The sequence below is a fragment of the Polistes canadensis genome, unplaced genomic scaffold, assembly GCF_001313835.1.
Source record: "Polistes canadensis isolate GaletaPanama2010 unplaced genomic scaffold, ASM131383v1 scaffold_18, whole genome shotgun sequence".
NCBI lineage: Eukaryota > Metazoa > Arthropoda > Insecta > Hymenoptera > Vespidae > Polistes > Polistes canadensis.
This window is the reverse complement of record NW_014569565.1, coordinates 488,758-498,534: the sequence shown is the minus strand read 5'-3', so window position 1 is coordinate 498,534 and position 9,777 is coordinate 488,758. Positions and strand designations below refer to the sequence as shown.

Below are 9,777 nucleotides of genomic sequence, written 5' to 3'. Positions count from 1 at the left end.
TCTCTCTCTCTCTCTCTCTCTCTCTCTCTCTCTCTCTCTCTCTCTCTCTCTCTCTCTCTTACACGCACGCGTAAGAAACTTTTTTCTAGTATTATGCACGCGTGCGTCTCGCAAGAATACCGCAAAAAGCGCTTACCAAAAGAGAATCTTATTGCTTACGATCAATTTAACATATCCGTAAAATCACAGGGAAGAAGTACATCTTATTTTCTGCGATAGTGCACGCGCCACACGCAGACATTTCGCAAAAAGAAAAACAAATTGTTCGCCACGAGAAAGGAAAAGAATAAAGTTGCGCCTTCGGGGTCCTTTTCTTTTTTCACGTCAGTACACCACAAACGATAACACGCTATCACGGAGAAGAAACTTTTTACCCCCTTTTTGATGGAATCGTTACATTCATAATTACATAATTACATATTTTTAGTAGTTGTAAAGAAAAAAGAGAACTTAAATATATATATATCTATGTTCCCTCTTTTAAGTAGTAAGATAAATCATTTGTAAATAAAGTTTCAAGATCGTCATCGATTTCCTATTATCTTTCTGGTTCTTCCTAATGGCGAGAGAGATTACCCCCGCATTCCCCTTTCGACCTATCGATACAAAGTCTCAAGATTAGTATCTCCGTTTTCGTTTAAACCAAGTAGCAACGACGTCTACCATTAATCATCGAATTACATCGTTCTTATCTCGAACCTAATGAATTCCTTTCTTTCATTCTTTCTTCCTTTCTTTCTTTCTCTTATTTTTCTAGACGTGACCGATTCGAGTCTGAACGTATTTAAGTACGATGGGGAGAAAGGGCAATAGGAAAGTAAAGAGAATAAACGCGTTGGAATGAAGGACAGGAGATTCACGCGGTAGACGAATCGAACGATCTTCTTTTATTCGAGGTATTCTTCTTCTTTTTCTTCTTCTTCTTCTTCCTCTTAGAAATAGTCAGACGTCTAAAAGGCAGGCAGGCAGCACATGGGTTAGAAGAGGGAAATAAAAAGGACGACAGTCCTTATCGCGATTTCACTATCGTACCACCGTGTAGGAATGTCTGGCCAAAGAAGATAGTAGTCCTTTTAGACGACTCGTCACCTTTTTTCTCTTGATATCCGATCGACCTCAACTCTCCCCGTGAGCTACGCGACACGAATCCGAAGAACACGTTGTCCAAATCGTTCCCCAAATACGTTTATACATTTTTTCGACTCATATATATATATATATATACAATAATATATATAAATCCTCTATTCCTATCCTTTTTTTAAAAAGCAATCTCTATCTTTTTTTTTTCGGGTGTTCGTTTCTGTCGCGGAAATCAATATTCCACCGCGAACTTCCCGTTCGTGGCGATCGACTCGCAATTTATTTTTCCCTCGAACGGGCCCGCAGTATCATTCTACACCCAAACCTCCCCCCTCCCCTGCCCTCCTCCTCAACGGGTATCTCTCTTACTCTATCCTTTCTCTCTCTTTTATCATCGTCCTCCTATCCATCCTGCCGACGAATAAAAGGAAGGATGAGAGAAACCTGGAAATCGAGAATGGAATTTGATTTCGTGGTGAGATCTCTCGTCGCGTATGGAATAAGAGATACGCTTAGGATTCTGAGGTCGCAAAACACCAAAATATATATATAGATATTTCTATCTCTCTCTCTCTCTCTCTCTTTCTCTCTCTCACTTTCTATCTCTTTCTTTTTTTTTTTATCGTTTTCTCTGCACAAGCAGAATTTATCGGTGAACCTTTCCATCGTGTTTTTAATTCCTATTTTTACGTGACTCGCGTTAAAATCAGTTACGTAACCTTGATCTCAGATAAAGGATTTGTAAAAGTATGAGAGAGAGAGAGAGAGAGAGAGAGAGAGAGAGATAGATAGCTTTCTTCGTTCGATTTTCTTTCTTTTCCTTATCTCTACGTGTCTTTCTCAGACTATACGAATGGTGTTAAAGAATAGATGGGAAAAAAGAAGAAGGAATTGAAAGAATAAGAAAAGAAGGAGAACGCCAGAATGGGGTTCGAAATGAACACCTATTTCCGACAAATAGTGCGGAAAAGTGTGAGGGCAAAAGCGAACAGGCAGGCAGGCAGGCAGGCAGGGCAGGTCCTCCTAATACGCACGACGGATCCACTGGAATTTTTCGTTTTACTTTATCTCAGACGTGGAAGTATCTCGTATAAGTATATAAAAAAGAAAGGGATAAATGTGCGTGACGTGCGTGCGTATGAGTATGAGTATGAGTATGAGAATGAGGAGGAGAAGTGCGTGAAATGTCGAAGACCGAAAAGGAGAGAGAAACGTGTCGATAATGCGAGAACAGCTCGTTCGTACGCAAAAATCGAATCTCATTTTCTCGATGATGAAGAGAAGAGATCTTACCATATGCATGAATAAATATATATATATATATATATATATGTATGTGTGTGTGTGTGTGTTTATACGTGCAAGCCCGTGTTTATACGTGCAAGCCCGTGTTTGCAAAGATTTCACAATATTTGATATCGCGTGCGAATTACTTTTATTTCTTATTTTTTTTTCTTTCCTTTTTAATACAATATTATCGCAATAATTTGATTATTATTTGTCCCTTTTTCTTTTTAATTACATATTAGAATAATCAAATATAGAATGATTGTAGAAGAATATGTAAAATAATATATAAGATACGTAACATTTATACATAAGTCAAACACAAATTACACGAAACGAGTATAAACAGAGAGTATAATGGGTTCGAGAGTCGGGAAAGCGAATCAATCAAATCGATGATAGGGTTCTTCTGATCGAACGTCGAAGTAGGGTCGAAATTCCGTGTACTGGATGTTAGAACGTTTCTGGACCAGCAGGAAACGGCACGTTCAGGAGGACGGACATACTTTGCATACCCGGTGGGCCAACGTTGTCCATTTGATGTGGTCAGGGGCTAAATCCTCTCCTTCCGAGAGGTCTCGTGGCTAGAGCGCGGTGGTAAAGAAAGACTGGAGGGGGTAAGGGAAGAAATGGGGAGGGGTAGGGAGGAGAGGAGAGGTAATCCTGGGTACGCTAGATTCTATTCACCCTTAACGGTATCTTATACTCCTGCCAGCCAGGATATTGCAAGCTGTAGGATGTTTGACTTGCCAAGTAAACCGCCGTCAATCCCACTCCTCTTTAACCACCTCCACACAGCTCTCTCCTTCTCCACGTTTCTCGTGTTCCTTCTCGATATCTACGAGCCAACCAACCAGCTCGTTTCTGCCAGACGCGTTCTAATAAGGGATATTATACTGCAGTGGTTGAAAGAGAGAGAGAGAGAGAAATATCTTTATATATATATATAGAAAGAGAGAGAGAGAGAGAGAGAGAGAGAGAGACAGACAGAGAGAAGAAGAAGAAGAAGACAATGTACAAGGAAAGAGAGCGTAAAGGGAAAGGGATAACTTTGTCCTGGCACTAGCTGGCGCTACGCTAAATTGCGGCTTACCTACCCTAATTAATTTCGGCAGATTTATATGGCGAGACTCCGAGACACGATGGTGGAAGAAAACTGAGGATAAGAAAGAGAAAAGAGATAACAAGGGTGGTAGAGTGGAAAGATGAGCGAGCGAGCCAGCCAGCCAGCCAGCAAGCCCATTCGTTCGTTCGTTCGTTCGTTCGGTATTCTGATCGTCAGAAATTAGTTGAAATAACCGCAGATGCAAATCTTTTTCTACTTCTTCTGTATCTTTTCACAATCACGTTGAATTTCAACGTAATTGACCGAAAGTATCTAATCGAGAATTAAATAACTCGAACGTTGCTTTCTCTGTAATAAAGAAAGATAAAAGAGAAGGGAAGGTAAGATAAGGTAATTTCGAAAGAATTGCGTTTAAAGAACGAACGCCAAGTCAAAAAGGTGCTGCATATAAAAGTTTCGAACGTAGTCGATAAAGTGTAAAGGAAGGGAAAAAAATAAAAAGTAAAAAGTAAAAACAAAAAACAAATAAAATGACATTTTCTCTCGCGTTTGTAGAAAGAGTTGAAATTAAGAAGAGGTCAAACATTACGGATAAGGGTATGGTTAAATTGAGAAGGTATCCTACGCGGTTGAGAGAAATTGAGGAAGACATTTACAGAAGCAAAGAAGAAATAGTCAAGATAGAAAGGTTCTTCAGAGTTTGTATTTGTGATGATGGTTGGTAGTGGTGGGGGAGATGAAAAAGAGACCATCTGACGACACGTATGTCCGTTTCGTCTCGTCTCTCAATAGAGAAGGATCAGCAATGAAGCTTCTATCTTTCTCTATCCGACTTTTGTCGAGAGGATTTGAAAAGAAATCGGAAGACTAGTCGCTGTGGTTCTTGCCACGATGGGGTTGTTATGCCACCGGGTTTTTCCCCCTTAGTGGTAGTAGAAATACCCAGTAGAGAGAAAAAGTACGCGGAAGTGAACGTCGAAACATCGGAAAAGAAAGAACGGTAGAAAAGAGGAGAAACGGAACTAAATGTGACGCGGTGTGTTGGAGCGTGTTGCGGAAATATTATTCCCTCTCTTCCATAACCGACCGACCCTCAGTTTCTCTTATTTTTTGTCTTCTTCTTCTTCTTATCTTTTTTTTTTTCCTTTTCTTTTCTTTCCACTCCTTCTTATCCCTCGCTCAAGAAAGATCTCGAGATTGCGAAAAGACACGTGTTTCACAGCCAATATGCCGAAGGAACGTTTCCGTGACGCGACAGAACGCAGACTGCCAGATGAAGAAACTTGATTTTTCCCATCGAACGCGATTTACCATCCTTCCTTCACCTTTTATCACCCCATCCTCTCTTTATTCTTTTTCTTTTCTCTCCTTTACTTTTCTTTTTTTTTTTTATATATTATATACCTTCGATTAGTTAATTTGATGGACTGATGCGGATTTTGAAATAGGAACGATAATAAACAGTGACTTCTAATCTCGAAAAAACTTCGATGCACGTTCCTCTTATTGTTGAAACAAATCGTTACACTTTGCGATAGTTGCATTTTTTATTTATATATACATAGCATATTCTTCTACGTATTATTACTTCATATTGGTTAATTCCGTTTTAGATAAAGATAAGTAATTATGATTGTAAGAGAGAAAATAAATTATCGTTGAAAATACGGTAGAAATATCGATAGGAAAGCATACGAGGTAAACCATTATCTCGTAAACTCTAGAAACGCAAGCTTACAGTTAGGGGGGGGGGCTGCTTGCTAACATCCGATTTTAGAAATATTCTCCGAAGTATTTTTCTTTCCTAAAAGTCTTGTTTGCCCGTGTATACTTCTATCTTTCTCTATCTCCGAGTTCGGAAAGTAAATTTCCGTAATTCGATTCTAGTTAATTGACGGTTTCTAACGAAGGTCTCTAGAGTTCTCTCTATTCCGATTTCGACCTTCCCTGTTTCTTCATCCTTTTCTACTATCCTTCTCTTTCTCTTTCTCTCTTTATCCAGGCTTCCGTAAGTTCACGATAGCCGCATTGCAGCAGCAGCAGCAGTAGTAGTAGCAGCAGTAGCAGCACCCAGTGTAATTTGCAAACGCGGAAAATCCTCTGCGGATGGCCCGATCTCATCAGTAGTCTGGATTTCTCGCCTACCTAGAATATGAATAAACTAAACGCTACTTTTCTCTCTCTTTCTACTTCATGGGGAGGGAGGAATACCACCCACCCATAGCCCTACACCATCCTCATCCGCGTTTCTCTCTCTTGTTTTACCAAGAAGTTCATTTCTTTCCACGTTCTTCACTTTCTCTTCTCTTTCACCTCTTCCATTTCGACCTAACTGGACGAGAATTCGTTAGGAACGTTGACATATCTATATACCTATGTATATTACATTCCGAATGAAGTTTAATAACGGTAGAACGATTCATGGAATTCGAGTAAAACTTTACGGCAAACTAAAGATTCGTTTGCCAAGAATGAAGGATTTCCTCGTGACTTTTAAACATATTATTATTAATTTTTCCCGTTGAAATCGAATACTGTGCAACTTTAACATTTTCTCGCGTCTATTGAAACATTTATTCTTTCGAAGAAAAAAAAAAAAACAACTGACTAGTCTCGCTTAGTTATTTTTTGGAATTACATTAAATTGTGATATAAGATACGTAATAATTAAAAAAGAAAAAAAGAAAAAAGAAGAAATATTTTCGAAGAACAATTTTAAGGAAGAAGACATCGAAAATGGGCATTTTTATCGATCGAGCAAATGGAGGCTAATTTGATGCGCTCGAAGGAGGAGTTCGAGATCGACTTGAAAATCGATGAACGAGCACGTTTGGTCACGCACATCGATTCCTCTTCTTCTCTCTCTCTCTCTCTCCCTCCCTCCTTTTTCTGTATACGCTAAATTCTCTTTCATGGGTGTGCCCCTTATACACAATTCTCGCACACATGCTGGAATCTTGTTTTTTCTTTTCGCATTGGCCCTGCTGCTTGCTTACGAGAGCCCACAGGGCCGATACTACTTCGTTCCTTTTGTTTTCAACCTTCTTCTTATTATTCTTTTTCTTTTCCCTTCGGCCGGACACGCGCGAGGCGCACGCGGGACACTGATTGCAATAAATTGCTATGCGTTTGCGTGTCCTACCAGACTTGTATCTCTCTCAAAGAAGAAGAAGAAGAAGAATAAGAAGAAGAAAAGGGAGATCGAACGAGCTTAATGGTCAACGTCATTTTTATTTCGGTCTTTTACTTCTCGCCACAGAAACTCATGCTGAATCTTTTTTCCATTTTATTTTCTTTCTTTCTCTCTTTACTTTAAAAGTTCTTCACTGATACGCCGTGCTACAAATAGCACTCGAACGATCGAATTTAATCTTTTTCTTCCATTTGAATTACTTTCAGATCAAAGAAGTTTATCATACATATATATATATATATAAGTATATATTTAAGATGCGCCAGAAAATCAATTCTTATTCATATATCTTTTGATTATTTTCAATACGCCAACTATTCGCAAACAAGTTTTAGCATGGTAGACGGTTAATAACGAATCACGTCGAGCGTAACCTTTAACTACAGTTCCTGTTGGAAAGCGCGCGAGCAAGCTGCAAGCTCCTAGAAACCGCTTGAAAGCTGCTTAACGACCTAATGCCATACACAACACGCATACACTCAAGTACCGCAGTCGCGACGCGACCGATCCTAATGCGATTAGAATCGCTTATAGTATCGATACTACGCGTACAACGTATAAGAGGGCGAGATAAAGATAGATAGATAGATAGATAGATAGATAGGTAGATAAATAGATAGATAGATACATAGAGATTGCAAGGGCAAATAAACTTGTTTCTCGAATGAATTCGCTACGAGAAATAAGCGATTTAAAGAGTTAAAAAGACTTTTCGTTTGGTCGAGACTTACTCGGTCGTCGTCGTGTTACATCGATTTTCATTGCACGATCCTCTTCGATTAGATAACGCCCACTAGGATTACGAGTCCCTTTCTCGGAAAGCCGATTTAGCGTTGAACGCCTGTACACTGAAAACGTAGAAACAACTTTAGCGTCGACTTTATGTCATTGCGTGTCGGATCACTCTTGAGTTCTTGTCCGATTGCTCGCGCATCAGCTCACCAATTACGGCGTATAAATCTTAAGGAATCGATCGGATCTTTCTTTTTATTTCTCTTCAATATATGTCGCTATTACTCTTTATTAGAATTCAATAATAATATCATTATAATATTATCTTAGGATCATTTGTGATATTTATTTATTTATTCCTTACAACGAACAGTAATCATTATTTCTGTCATTTCTATACTAAACGTATTCTTATTAAAAATACCACTTTAAAGCCGCTTAAAGAAATCTTTAGAATTCTAAAGAATCAAAGGTCCTCTTCTTTCAGTGTTATTATGCTAACTCATTTTCTTCAATTTTTCATTATTTTCTCATCTTTTGCATGGTTAGAAGAAGCGAATAATAATCAAGGAGAAAGATAATCCCTCAACAGATTGAATTTAATCTACACGAGATACCGAGTTACGGAGTATTTAACACATATTTTCCAGCCAGCACGTTGCTTCTCAAGCGCGTTAATTCGAGGAGGGTACAATTTTCGCGAAACTACGTTTTCTCGCATTTGTGTTGACGATTATTTCGCATCCACACTCTTTCACTCTTTATTTCTCAGTCGTTCTATTGCGATAAATGCCGGTATTCAAATGATGTACGTGTAAAAGAAAGAGTAAAAAAAAGAGAGAGAAAAAGAGAAAGAGAGTACCGTCAATGTAATTCACTGCATTCCATTATGAGCGGGGTAAAGGGGGTTTCTTTTAACGTTATTCTCGGTTCCACGCCTCTTTTCACTTTTCGAATATCCTTCTCTTTCTCTCTCTATTTTTCTCTCTCTCTCTCTCTCTCTCTTCGCGTGTCTTCACGAGGCTTGTGCTCTTTGAAGAAATTGCATTTGAAGACTCGCATCGTAAGCTTTACCGCAAGGTAGGAAATTATCGCTACTTCTTTCTCTCCCTCCCACCCCCCTTTCCTCTCCCTATTTCCTTTTCTTTCCTTTAAAAGAAACTCTCTTATGTTTCGAGCTAACCAGCGTATTATAAACGTTTGTGTCTCGATTTAATGGACTAACTTCGCGTCGAGAGACAGAGAGAAATGGAATTCGTGTCTTCCCCACGTACGATTTAATTACTCTACTCAAACAATTACTACGTCTGGATTTTGATTAGATGTACGTATGTGTAGTATATGTATGTATGTACGTATGCAGATAAGAGGAATGTTGAGAACCGTGATGACGAATATATATATGTGTATACATACCATTTGACCTAGAAATCATCATACGAAATTAGAACGAACGAGGAACGGAGTAATATAAAAATATAGCTTTCTCGAGTTCGTTAGAGCTTTCATTGCTTTGAAACTGTTATGTGAGTTTGCATCAAAGCTAGGATAGAAAGTTTTCGCACGATACTTGGTACGTATTGTAAAAGGATATATGTCTCTCGTATTTCAATGCTTTTTACTTTGTTTTTTCTTTTTTTTTCTTTTTTTTTTTGTACGTTTTACTATACGTATTTATTTATTATTTTGAACGATTTATTATATTTCGTTTTTTTTTTTATTTCTATTTTATTATTTTACTTTTCAAACACACATACGTTCCGTATATAGTCAAACTTTGTGTCAATTGTTCAAAGAAGAAGGATTATTATTTATTTAGCTTAGTCATACGAATACGTGGCCTATGTTGGTTCATAGGTATATTATACTACGAACGAACGTTGAAAATTACGAGGCGTCGGTAGTAGGCGTGCACGACACGGATCGATTTGAATTTTAAAAATCGCTCGCAACTCGTCTCTGTCATTGCAATCACACAGCCAGTGTGATGGTGCCATGGTACGTAGAAACGACGACTACCTTTGAAAAAAGAAGAACTCTCTCCCCCACCCCCCCAGAAAAAAAATAAAATGTATGAAAAGAAAAAGAAAAAAAAAGAAAATGAGCCAGCAGCGTGGTGGTAGGCAAAAATTTAACACGACCGGTACGAAAACAAAGTGCTTGATTCGAGATTTAGTATGGCCGTAAAGGCGGACTCTTCCCAGTGAAAACAAACGGACGAAGTTAACGATGTCCTCGTAACGAGCCGGGCATCGTCGTAAATATGCGCGGGTCCCGTGGGCGATAATTAATGCAATTAAGCTTCCCTTTCGTACTTTTCTCATGGACGCGCGAGAGAGACACTCTTTGGGTCATGCGAAAATCTCATCGAGTAGCCCCATACTGTTCTTTCTCTATTTTATTTCTTACTTACTTT

General features: G+C 38.7%; 1 protein-coding gene across 2 annotated transcripts in view; it reads left to right on the top strand.

Annotated features, from left to right (window-relative positions):
- The window catches only part of LOC106793763 (protein slit), a 367,043-nt gene that overhangs the window by 234,106 nt on the left and 123,160 nt on the right, over positions 1–9,777 (top strand). The window lies entirely within an intron of this gene.